Raw genomic sequence first — 13,827 nt, forward strand, 5'->3', positions numbered from 1 at the left:
TAGGTTACCGGACCCACTCTAAGCTTAAGTCTACCCCGGAACACTCAGGCAAGATTTCTACCCGTTATAAAGTTGCTGTGATGTAAATATATTTATGCATTATCTTGAGATAAGTGCATGGTTGTTATTAGCAAGTCTTGCGATATTTGGAGCATGTTGATATGATATATATATATATGCATGCCTGTTTTATAATTTTGATATCTCATTGTTGATTCAATTATTATAAATTGCATAATACCTATGCTAGAGATATGCATTATTTGCGTATACCCTTAGTATAGGGGACCAAAGTTTAACATTTTTCTAAACCGGGAGGCGATGTTCCCGAGTATATTATACATATATATATATAGTTTTCAAAACTATTAATCGGATAATGTTTATTCGATAGTTTCAAATTATAAGTGGATATTAGTTTGAATATTCATTCGAGGACTTATGACTCTGTTTATTTTACTAAATAATATTCTTTATTTTCCTAAAGAATAATGTTTCGTTATTCGCCAAGTATCCGAGAAATGATTGATATCGTCAATCATTCTTACCTTAAATATTTTCAAAAAGTTATTTTCCAAACTTTTACTTCATTTGCTTTGATAAAAGCTATTCATTATTGGAATATTATTTATAGCATAATATTCAGCTATTCTTTGATTATCTTGGAATTTTTTATTCTATCAAATCATCCTTATTCCAAACGCTTTCAAAAATATTTTCGAGTCTTCAAAATGATTTTAAAAGCTAGAGCGGATCCCAAAACTCATTTTCAAATTTAAGATCTTCCTTTCGAAGGGGATTTAAATACTCGCTTAAAAATCTGAGGGATCCGGCTCTGTGGTGTATTCGCAACGAAGTTGCTGATTTAATAAAAGAGGTTTTGATTACTTGCCCAACATTTGGGAAGTAAGTCCATCTTAATGAGTCCGCATAAGTGACATGCCGGGGTACGGTCTATCAAAGTGTAAGTGGCTGGGTGGCAGTCCATCAACGCATAAGAGGCCGGGTAGCGGTCCAGCACAAGGTCCTAATGTGGTCAGGGTGATGACCGGTGGGGGATTCATCCACCTATTAGTAGAAAAGGTTACTTAATTGGTATCTTTTCCTGATCAGCAAGATATCGGGTTTATCCAAAGTCTTCTTCGTTCCAAATTCATTGGGTATTACAACTCTGTTTATACTTTTCATAATAGAGTTTTTCAAGGAGTATGATATATATATAGGCATATATATATCGGGAATTAATGAAGTATCTCGTAACTTCATTTCTTTTAAATGATATTTCAAAGATTGATTCTATTCAAGTCTTATCTTGTAGTCTTATATATGTGATGAACTTTTGATACTTATTATACCTTGAATGGTGGTAGTTCAAGTAGTATTCAGAAAAGATATAAGTATATGGGAGTATCTTGTGACTTCATCTTTTCAACTTATATCTAGTAAAGGATTATCTTATGCATGACAAAGATTTTCAGAAAAATGTTGAGACAAGGTTTGATATATGAGATCACCTTGCAATGATATTTTTTTACAGTTATAAATTGGAACTCTGTGTATATTATACATGTTAGAGGATTTCAAAGATCTTGAAAAATATATATGTATATATATACAGAATATTTTGCGACTTCGTCACGTTAAGATATCAAACTTGGTTCATTTCTGCTTAATCAAGACTTTCATGAGTAATATGAGAATGCTCATATATTGTTAATTATTATATATTTTATTTAGGTGGGCTTTTTGCTCACCCATACTTTATTCTTTCATCACACAATAATAGCTAGGCACGATGAATAAGCCCAAGCTCCCAATTCGCGAGCAGATAGGAAACGTTCCGCAGTTTCCTATAGGCGTTGATGCCGCTATAGCTGAGGTAGGAACTACCAATAGACTAGGTTTTTGTTGAGTGACATTTATGACACTTTATTACGATCCGTAAAACTTTGAATTGGTGCATTTGTACTCAAGTTGTTGGTGTTTTTACATGTTTTTGTAGTGTTTTTGCATTGCAGGCATTTTCCAGGTAATTAGGTAAATTAGCATGGTTGCAGTGCTAATTTGGTGTTTGGATGGTGTTGGAATAAAGGCTTGTGAAAAGATCGGCTCAAATCAGAAAGGAGAAAAAAGAAATCAGAATTTTATTCAGGAGGACGGCACGCCTTCACTGAAGTCGCGCACGGCCGCACCCAATGAGCAGAAACTTAGCGCGCCCGCGCTGGTCTAGCTCACGGTCGCGCCAGGTCGGGGTAGCAGAATTCTGTTTCTATTAGGATTTTGAGAGTTTGAAGCCCTGGTCAATTCTACAGCATATATATAAATATAAATAAAGACATTTTTCATAAGGAGAGACGTAACTGAGCTTAAGGAGAAGACGACAAGAAAACCTATAACACAATTTAACGAAGGCGAAAAAGCTCTAGTTTATTCTTGTGAATCTTTGTTCTAAGTTGTAATCTTGGATGCTCGTTTCTTGTTTTGTTGAACCTAATACTCTGGATTTTGTACTTGGTTTATTATTTGTTTTTAAAGCATACATTTATTATACATTCATCGGAACCTACATTGAAGATGAGTCTGATTATGGGCTAATCATTATCGTGGGGTTCTAGTAGATTTATTTATGGATTTCTTTAGTTGATTTGTTTCGATGCCTTAGTGTGTGGTGATTGTATGATAACCTAGTATTGGTTGTGCTTATTCGACTTATGAGTGTCGCGAACTTATAAGATAATTTGTTAATTCTTAATGAAGTGAAAGTGAATTTAAGGATTTAGAACTTGCCATGCTAGTATAGGTTCATGTGTTATTGTTATGCATGATTCATAGGTAATTTTAACCATCTTACTTTCCTTATGTAATCACGATAGATAACTTGTGCATTAAACCGTTATGTTGTCAAATTCTATAGACATATAGGGTCTCAATATAATTGGTATCTATTCAGCTTCTATCTCTTTTATGGATGTCTGGTAATATGGTATCCGTAGAAGGAAAGTTGGCGATTATCAGTTTCATGTTATCTGATTAGTGTCATCACCATTACATGCTAAGGTTAAGAACGAAAAGGCTATTGAATGAAGTACTTAATGAAGTTAGAATCCCATGTTTGTGTCATATATTATTCAACTCTTTTACTCTCTTAGTTAATGTTCTCTAGTATAATTCTCAATAGTTAATTGTAGTATAATCAAAACCCAAATTGTTATTCATCTTAGCATTGAATAATAGCCATATCATTATTGCATAAGTGCATAAATCACAAAGTTAATCTAAGCCTGTCCATGTGGGAACGAACTAGAAATAATTCTATATTACTTACGAACGCGTATACTTGCGTGAATTTTAGCGCTTGTTTAGCTACTAACAAGTTTTTGGCGCCACTGCCAGGGACACGGTGTTAAGTTTTAGTTTATGTGTTTTTCATCAGTGATCTTTAAAGTTCATTGACCGGGGCATTGTTACTTACCTACTATTTTCCTTGTCGTGTTTCAGGTACTCTAGCGAGTGTGTATGCATACGCGTTCGCGGGCTCGTAAGAGAAATCTGGATCAAGCCGAGGAAGAAGCTGTAGTGATTCGAAGGGAAGTTTTTGAGGACGAAGAGAAAGTAGAAGAAGAAGAGAAAGTCGAGGAACCAGCTCTAGTAGTGATGGGAGATCAAGCAGAAAATCATAAGGCTCTGATGGACTATTCTCAGCCTAAGATCGATGATATTCAGTCGAGCATCATCAGACCAGCCATCTCGGCTAACACTTTTGAGATCAAGTCAAGCATGATTCAGATGATACAGAACTCAGTTCAGTTTGGGGGTTCTCCTACAGAAGAACCCAACATGCACATCAAGGGTTTCATCGAGATCTGCGACACTTTCAAGTTCAATGGGGTGACTGAAGATGCTATCAAGCTGCGACTCTTCCCATTCTCTCTTAAGGATAAAACAAAGTGCTGGTTACATTCTCTACCACCAGGGTCTATCACTAAATGGGAGGATCTTGCTCAAAAGTTTCTTACTAAATTCTTTCCTATGGCGAAGACTATTGCAATCAGGAATGCTCTTACTCAGTTTGCTCAGGAAACTGAAGAATCTCTGTGTGAGGCTTGGGATCGATATAAGGAGATGCTAAGGAAGTGCCCACACAATGGCATGCCTGATTGGATGATTATAAAATGTTTCTATAATGGTTTGGGTGCTTAGTCTAGACCTATGCTCGATGCAGCGTCTGGTGGAGCCTTATGGGCCAAAACCTATAATGAAGCTTATGAGTTGATTGAGCTCATGGAAGCTAATGAACACCAGAATCCTATGCAAAGAATGTTTTAAGGCAAGGTAGCAGGAATTATGGAAGTGGATACAGCTACGGCTATAGCTGCTCAACTTCAAACTTTGATGATGAAAGTGGACTCTTTGGCGAATTATGGAGTTAATCAAAGCATTAGTGTTTGTGAGCTTTATGTGGGGGCGCATGAAACTGAGCAGTACGCTATTTCTAGCAAATCAGCTCAATTTGTGAGCAGCTTTCCGAGATCACAGCAACAAGCTCCAGCCACTTATCATCCAAATAACCGCAATCATCCTAACTTCAGCTGGAGTAATAATCAGAATGCGGTGCAACAATCTTATCAGCCATACACAGCAAAACAGTATAACCCTCCTGGTTTTCAGCAACCACAATATGCCCCTAGGCAACAACTTAAACTTCAGCAGCTACCACAAGCTAATGAAAAATCTGAATTAGAGGAGTTGAGACTCATGTGCAAGAGCCAACCTGTCTCTATCAAGACCTTCGAAAATCAGATTGGGCAAATTGGTAATGCATTACTGAATCGTCAACCTGGCACACTCCCAAGTGATACTGAAGTGCCAGGCAAGAAGGAAGCTAAAGAGCATATTAAGGCAATTACATTGAGGTCTGGTAAAGTTACGAATCCTGAAAAAGCTAAGACTCCAAAATCTGAAGTTGAGGCTGAAGAAGAAGAAGTGCAGAAGGAAGCAGAAGTAGAACCAAGGAAGACTACTGTTGAGCACACTCCTCCCGAGGGTAATACAGGGGAGAAACAGATCTATCCTCCACCTCCTTTTCCTAAGAGGCTGTAGAAGAAAAAGTTGGATAAGCAATTTGAGAAGTTTCTGGACGTGTTCAATAAACTTCACATCAACATACCTTTCGCTGAAGTTCTTGAACAAATGCCTAGTTATGTGAAGTTTACGAAAGGTATTCTCTCTAGAAAGGTGAATCTTGATGACTTAGAGACCATTGCTCTCACGGAGGAATGCAGTATTGTGTTGCAACAGAAGTTGCCTCCGAAGCTTAAAGATCCTGGAAGCTTCACTATTCCATGCACCATTAGAAAGGTGTCGTTTGACAAGTGTCTATGTGACTTGGGAGCTAGCATCAATCTGATGCCCTTTTCAGTCTTCAAGAAGTTAAACTTGCCTGATTTAAATCCTACTTATATGAGTTTGCAGTTAGCCGACCATTTTATTACATATCCGCGAGGTATTGTGGAGGATTTTTTGGTCAAGGTGGATAAACTCATCTTCCCTACTGATTTTGTAATTCTTGATTTCGAGGAGGATAAGAAGATTCCCATAATCTTGGGAAGACCTTTCTTGGCTATTGGCCGAACCTTGATAGATGTGCAGAAGGGTGAGCTCACCATTCGAGTGATGGATCAGGATGTAACTTTTAATATGTTCAATCTCATAAAATTCCCTACAGAAAATGAGGAGTGCTTAAAAGTGGAGTTGGTTGAATCTGTGGTCACTTCAGAACTCGATCAATTACTAAGGTTCGATGCCTCATAGAAAGCCTTGTTGGGGAATTTCGATAGTGAAGATGATGAAGGGGATGAGCAGTTGCAATTTCTGAATGCTTCTCCCTGGAAGAGGAAGATTAATATTCCTTTTGAATCTTTGGGAATGGAGGAGTTGAACAATGCTCCTAAGCGCCTCAAGCCATCTATTGAGGAAGCACCTACTCTTGAGCTTACGCCTTTACCTGAACATTTAAGGTATGCATTTTTTGGTAATGCATCTCCTCTGCCTGTTATTATTGCATCTGACCTTTCAGGTAGCGACGAAGAGAAGCTTTTAAGAATTCTTAAAGAATTCAAATCGGCAATTGGTTGGACTATAGAAAATATCAAGGGAATCAGCCCTTCATATTGCATGCACAAAATTCTGCTAGAGGAAGGAAGCAATCCTACTGTTGAGCAACAGAGAAGGATAGATCCAATCATGAAGGAAGTCGTAAAGAAGGAAATTCTTAAGTGACTGGATGCAGGATCATCAATCCCATTTCTGACAGTTCATGGGTGAGCCCGGTTCAGTGTGTGCCAAAGAAATGAGGTATCACAGTCGTTGTTAATGAGAAGAATGAGCTCATTCATACTCGATGAGTCACGGGGTGGAGAGTTTGCATGGATTATAGGAAGCTGAACAAGGCCACAAGAAAAGATCACTTCCATCTGCCGTTTATTGATCAGATGCTTGACAGGTTGGCTGGGCATGAGTACTACTGTCTTCTGGATGGTTATTCTGGCTATAATCAAATTTGAATTGCTCCAAAAGATCAGGAGAAGACTACTTTCACTTGTCCATTTGGTACTTTCGCCTTCGAAGAGTTTCTTTTGGGTTATGTGGAGCACCGGCCATATTTCAGAGATGCATGATGGCTATCTTTTCTGATATGATTGGTCAGAATGTGGAGGTATTCATGGATGATTTCTCTGTCTTTGGTGATTCATTTGATGAATGCTTGCAGAATTTAGGCGACGTTCTCAAGAGATGTGTTGAGACCAATTTGGTTCTCAATTGGGAGAAATGTCATTTTATGGTGCGACAGGGCATTATTCTTGGGCACAAGGTCTCTAGTAAGGGTCTTGAGGTGGACAAAGCCAAAGTGGGGGTCATCGAAAATCTTCGCCCACCAATTTCTATTAAGGGAGTTCGCAGTTTTCTTGGTCATGCGGGCTTCTATAGGCGGTTCATCAAGGATTTCTCAAAAATTTTCTAAACCTTTGTGAAATTTTCTGGAGAAGGATGTCCCGTTTAAGTTTGATGACGAGTGCATTGCTGCTTTTGAGTTCTTAAAGAAGAGTTTAATCATGGCACCTTTCATAACTGCACCCGATTGGAGTGAACCTTTTGAAATGATGTGCGATGCAAGTGACTATGCAGTTGGAGCAGTTCTTGGGTAGAGAAAGAACAACATATTTCATGTAGTCTACTATGCTAGTAAGACTCTTAATGGTGCTCAACTGAATTATACTACTACGGAGAAAGAACATTTGACTATCGTCTACGGTTTTGAGAAATTTCGATCTTATTTGCTTGGGACAAAGGTGATAGTTTTCACTGATCATGCTGTCATTCGATATCTCATCTCGAAGAAAGACTCAAAATCTAGATTGATTCGATGGGTTCTTTTACTCCAGGAATTTGAGTTAGAGATCAAGGACAGAAAAGGGACTGAAAATCAAGTCGATGATCATCTCTCGCGTTTAGAGGATCGAATTCCAACTTCACTGGATAAGATACTAATTAATGAGTCTTTTCCCGATGAGCAGCTGTTTGGAGTGTAAGAGGAAGAACCGTGGTTTGCAGACATTATGAACTACCTTGTGAGTAATATCATGCCTCCCGACATATCTTATGCTCAAAGGAAGAAGTTTTTGCATGAAGTGAAGTGGTATATGTGGGATGAGCCGTTTCTTTTTTGACAAGGAGCTGACCAAATCATCAGGAGATGTATTCCGTATAGAGAAACGGGGGGGGGGGGATCTTGCAAGATTTCCACTCAATGGCAGCAACTCGTAATCTTCAAGCAGGTTTCTTTTGGCCGACTTTGTTTAAAGATGCTCATCAGTTCGTTTTAAAATATGATGGATGTTAATGTATGGGTAATATGTTCAAGAGGGAAGAGATTCCACTTAATGTGCTTCTCGAGGTTGAAGTCTTCGATGTTTGGGGAATCGACTTTATGGGGCCATTTGTCTCATCTTGTAACAATTAGTATATCTTGCCGGCGGTTGATTATGTGTCAAAATGAGTTGAAGTTAAGGTGTTGCCAATGAACGATGCAAAAGTAGTGCTTAATTTTATTCACAAGCAGATATTCACAAGATGTGGAACTCCAAGAGTCATAATTAGTGATGAGGGCTCGCATTTTTGTAATCGCAAGTTCACTGCTATGATACAAAGATATAATGTGAATCATCGCATTGTTACGGCTTATCATCCTCAGAGATCAAGCGCATTTTAGAAAAGGTTGTGTGTCTATCATGGAAAGATTGGTCTTTGAAGCTTGACAAAGCTGTTTGGGCAATAGAACAGCATACAAGACTCCATTGGGAATATCACCGTTTCAGTTGGTTTATGGTAAAGGGTGTCATTTTCCAGTGGAGCTGGAGCATAAAGCGTATTGGGCTTTGAAGAAGTTGAATCTGGACTTGGATGCAGCTGGAAAGAAGAGGATGCTTCAATTGAATGTACTCGACGAGTTTCGACTTCAAGCATATGAAAACAAAAAAATGTATAAGGAGAAAGTCAAGAGGTGGCACGATAGGGGTCTAGTGCTCAAATTATTTGTACCAGGGCAACAAGTTCTTTTATTTAACTCTCATCTCCGTCTTTTTCCTGGAAAGCTGAATTCAAGGTGGTCAGGGTCGTTTGTTGTCAAAACTGTGTTTCTACATGGAGCGGTGGAGATTTTTGAGAATGATTCGGGCTAAGCATTCAAGGTAAATGGTCAGAGGTTGAAGCATTAATATGGTGACACGACAAACCGCGAGGTGATTAGTGTCGTTTTATTGTCTGTTTGATCTCGCATTTCTGCATCAAGCTAATGACGTAAAACAAGCGCTTCTTGGGAAACAACCCAAGTTTGTTGTACATTAGTAGGTAGAGGAAGTAAGAAGGAAAGAGAAAAACACAAAAAAAAAACATAAAATTTCAAGGCCAACTTCAGAAGCTGGGCGCGCCCGCGCTGATCTAGCGCGCGACCGCACTGATCTAGCACGCGGCCGCGCTAGAATTCCAGAAACCAAGCGCGGCCGCGCTGATCTAGCATGCGGCCGCGCTGATCTAGCATGCGGCCGCGCCGATTTGGCAGAAGGTGAGCGCGATCGTGCTGGTCTAGCGCGTGGCCGCGCTGGGGTCCCGATTCAGAAAGAAAAACATCAGTTTGTGAAGAGAAAATCGGGGTTTTTAATAGAAAATCAATTTCCACCCGATTTTTACTCTTCCACATCCCAAATTTCCCTCTCCAAATCAAACCCATTATTCCCACTATTTACATAATCAATTCCCACTTCTATTCTCTCTTATATATACACACACTTATACACAAACTTCTTCACCACTTCTCAAATTCTCAAACACAATTCTCTCTTAAACACTTATCTTTTATTCTCTCTTATTCAATCCCAATGGCAACCAAGAGACAAAGAACTCAAGTTAGCAGCAACACCACTGATTCTTCTAGTGCAGGTAGTGTGAGGCCGAGGTTTTCGATTCCCGAGGCTGAAAAGGAGTATACGAGGCTTCTCTCGAAGCCTATAGCGAAAGAGCGAGGTTTTCTGCCATTAGGGAAAGATGGTAAGTTGTTGGAGATGATTTTGGAGATGGGCTGGGTTGCTTTTTGCGAGGCACCCGCTGCTGTGCCCATGAGTATTGTTCATGAGTTCTATGCTAATGTAAAGATGGAGAAGAATGGTTTCACTGTAGTTAGGGGGATGACGGTGGAGTACAGTGTGGATGCGATAAGGAGGGTGATTGAGCAACCAGCAAGGAAGCCCGGTCAGGACACCTGGAACGATAAGAGTCCAGAGGATTTTGATTTGGATTTTATAGTTGCTACTCTTTGTGTGCCTGAGACTCATTGGAAGTTCAAGAGGGGCACATCTGATTATTCCACGTTCCATGCCTCGTGCATGAACAGGTTTGCACGTGCTTGGAATTCGTTTATCTGTGCTAACATCATGCCATCTTCTCATGTGGATGAGATTATTGTGGAGTGTGCTCGTCTATTATGGGGTATCCTTCAAGGGGACTATGTGGACCTTGGGATGGTTATCCATCAAGGTATTTTGAGATTTTTGCGAGGAGGTACTACGGGTTTTATACCCTATGTGTCCGTTGTGACGAATCTGTGCGTGGCAGTTGGTGTTCTTTGGCCCGCACATGAGCAGCTATAGCTTCCCAGTGCTTCTATCGACAGTTTGACGCCATTGAACATGACAGAGTGGTATGGTGAGAAGCCCAATCCTAAGGGGCTTGGCTATTTTTATGACTATCTGCCAGGTGGAAGGCCAGCGGATCAGACGTATGCTGGTGGGACTTCGCAGGCTCGTCGAGCAGCATAGAGAGCTCATTTGGGAGAGGAGGCTGGTCCATCGCAGCAGCAGCTGCAGCAGGAGGAAGCAGGAGCAGATGTTGGAGCTGGTTTGAGCACGACACAGTATAGGCGTCTAGCGAGGAGGATGGATGCGATGCATGATATCCATAGTCGGTTTTCACGTGATCTCACCCAGGCTCTTGGGACTGCATTCAGAGCCACCAGTGTTGACATCCAGTGGCCAATATTTGGTGAGGACGCCGTGTATCCACATCCAGACATGCCTGACACTCCACCCGTTGCGGGTGATGATCCTGATTTCGAGTAGGTATGCCTGATTCCTTACTATTACCTTCATTGAGGACAGTTAAATTTTTAAGTTTGGGGGTAGTAGTTGAAGGAATATATTTTATGTGAGTCACATATAGTTTGCATATTCATGATAGTTTAGTGCGTATAGTTGCATAATTTTGCCATGATAGTTTTTTTTTGTTTTTTTGGTAGTTTTTTGATAGTTTGTTCATATAGTTTCATGCATTTGCATTATAACATGATCCCTTAGATTATTTTTCCGATTGATTTGTGATATTGATGCTAGTGTAGTGATGGCATATTTAGTGATGTTAAATCTTGTCGAATTGATTTGCATGTTAGAGAAAATTGTATTTCACTAAGTCTTATAGGTTTCTTAAGTGCTAGATCATGATCATGGTTTGTTATTTGTCGAGGTTTAATCGCTTGTTTATATTTGAAATTTAGGATATTCTCTTAATGATAGAATAAAATGGATTTTTTTAAAAAAAATTGGAGAAATTTGGATATCATTGATAGTTGTTGTGGCTAGATGTCAAATGGCTAGTAGCCGGCTCATATTTATATGAGTAGTCTAGGGTTGAGGGAGATGGAGCGAAACGCACTCGTTCAGAATTTTGTGAAAAAAGAAAAAAAAAAGAAAAAAAAAGAAAAATAAGTGTTATGTATAATTGATCACGAGTGGGCTCTTTAGTACTCGAGTTATTAAGTTCTTAGGGGACTTTTTGCCTATTGACCTAAGGATTTTATAGTCTGGCATCCGCTAACCTAACGCTCGTTATATGGGTACTATTGTATAAGTCTTTTGTGGACCTCACTCATTGCACGGTCAAATTAGCATACTTTTGTTATTTTATTGTGAATAAAGCGTGTATCCTTGTAAAACTCCAAAATAAGAATTGAAGTATTATTAAGTTATTTTGAGTCTAACTTTTATTTTATTTATAACCATGCGATTGCCTTGAAGAGTAGTGAGTCATGATTATTGATCTAGTTGCGATAGTATATCTGTCAGCAGTTGTACACATACACGTCTCTGGGTTGTAGGTTGATTTGTGGGGTTTGATTGATCTTTATGCGAATAACTGTATTTGTTGAGATGTTGCTCGTTGATTGGTTTAGTTATTCTATTGGGGATCGTTGCATTCATTTAGTTACATTCATGCATTTTTATTTCTTGATATTTGAGTCTGTTTATGCTTGAGCGAAAGCATCGATTCAAGTTTGGGGGTATGTTGAGTGGCATTTATGACACTTTATTATGCTCTGTAAAGCTTTGAATTGGTGCATTTGTACTCAAGTTGTTGGTGTTTTTACGTGTTTTTGTAGTGTTTTTGTATTGCAGGCATTTTCCAGGTAATCAAGTAAATTAGCATGGTTGTAGTGCTAATTTGGTGTTTGGATGGTGTTGGAATAAAGGCTCGTGAAAAGACCGGCTCAAATCTGCAAGGAGAAAAAAGAAATCAGAATTTTATTCAGGAGGACGGCGCGCCTTCGCTAAAGTAGCGCGCGGCCGCGCCCATTGAGCAGAAACTCAACGCGCTGGTCTAGTGCGCGGCCGCGCCAGGCCGGGGTAGCATAATTCTGTTTCTATTAGGATTTTGAGAGTTTGAAGCCCTGGTCAATTCTACAGCATATATATATATAAATAAAGACATTTTTCATAAGGAGAGACATAACGGAGCTTAAGGAGAAGACGACAAGAAGACCTATAGCACATTTCAACGAAGGCGAAGAAGATCTAGTTTATTCTTGTGAATCTTATTCTAAGCTGTAATCTTGGATGCTCGTTTCTTGTTTTGTTGAAACTAATACTCTGGATTTCGTACTTGGTTTATTATTTGTTTATAAATACTATGTTTATTATACCATGCTTTCATCAGAACCCACGTTAATGATGAGTCTAATTATGGGTTAATCATTATCATGGGGTTCTTGCGGATTTATTTATGGATTTCTTTAATTGATTTATTTCGATGTCTTAGTGTGTGGTGATTGTATGATAACCTAGTATTGGTTGTGCTAATTCGTCTTATGAGCGTCGCGAACTTATAAGATAGCTTGTTAATTCTTAATGAAGCGAAAGTAAATTTAAGGATTTAGAACTTGTCATGCTAGCCTAGGTTCATGTGTTATTGTTATGCATGATTCGTAGGTAATTTTAACCATCTTACTTGCCATATGTAATCATGATAGATAACTTGTGCATTAAACCGTTATGTTGTCAAATTCTATAGACATATAGGGTCTCAATATAATTGGTATCTATTCAGCTTCTATCTCTTTTATGGATGTCTGGTAGTATGGTATTCGTACAAGGAAAGTTGGCGATTATCAGTTTCGTGTTATCTGATTAGTTTAATCACCATTACATGCTAATTTTAAGAATGAAAAGGCTATTGAATGAAGTAATTAATGAAGTTGGAATCCCATTTTAGTGTCATATATTATTCAACTCTTTTACTCTCTTAGATAATGTTCTCTAGTATAATTCTCAATAGTTAACCGTAGTATAATCAAAACCCAAATTGTTATTCATCTTAGCATTGAATAATAGCCATATCATTGTTGCATAAGTGCATAAATCACAAAGTTAATCTAAGCCTATCCCTGTGGGAACGAACTAGAAATAATTCTATATTACTTGCGAACGCGTATACTTGCGTGAATTTTAGCGCGTGTTTAGCTACTAACAGTTTTCATCTGTTTATGTACCCGACTTATCTATATTTATGAACTGTAATAATGGCAAAGAAAATGTAAATTTATTCAGAAACTCTTTTGAGGTGTAACGGCTTATAATTGTGGAATAAAATGACTTGTGCTATTTTTGGTATTCATCTCTGAGACTATAACTTGTGGTGTGTGTGTATATTGTGGGGTCACAGTACGCAGTAGTTGGTTGTTTATTAAGATTAAGTGTTATTAAGGGAAATAGAACTTGTGACAACTTGGATCCCCGACCCCGAATTTGGGGGTGTTACAGTATTGGTATCAGAGCCAAGCGTTATAAACCTCAGAGATGATGTGTCGTTAAAATGATAAGTTCACTAAGATAATAAGAACTCTTGCCAAGTTCATAGTTGGACTACCTAACGCAGTACTGACAATTAAAACCCTTATGGGAACCCTTATAAATATCATGCTATTAACATATATCATTATCGTATAAG

General features: G+C 38.7%; 1 non-coding gene across 1 annotated transcript; it reads right to left on the bottom strand.

Moving 5' to 3' along the window:
• Positions 1–4,044: 4,044 nt before the first annotated feature.
• On the bottom strand, positions 4,045–4,151 carry LOC141681229 (small nucleolar RNA R71). Its single transcript, XR_012558670.1, has one exon. It is a non-coding gene; the product is annotated as a small nucleolar RNA R71 (small nucleolar RNA).
• Positions 4,152–13,827: the final 9,676 nt, after the last annotated feature.

This window comes from Apium graveolens, chromosome 8 (assembly GCF_009905375.1).
Source record: "Apium graveolens cultivar Ventura chromosome 8, ASM990537v1, whole genome shotgun sequence".
In the NCBI taxonomy this organism is placed as follows: Eukaryota; Viridiplantae; Streptophyta; class Magnoliopsida; order Apiales; family Apiaceae; genus Apium; species Apium graveolens.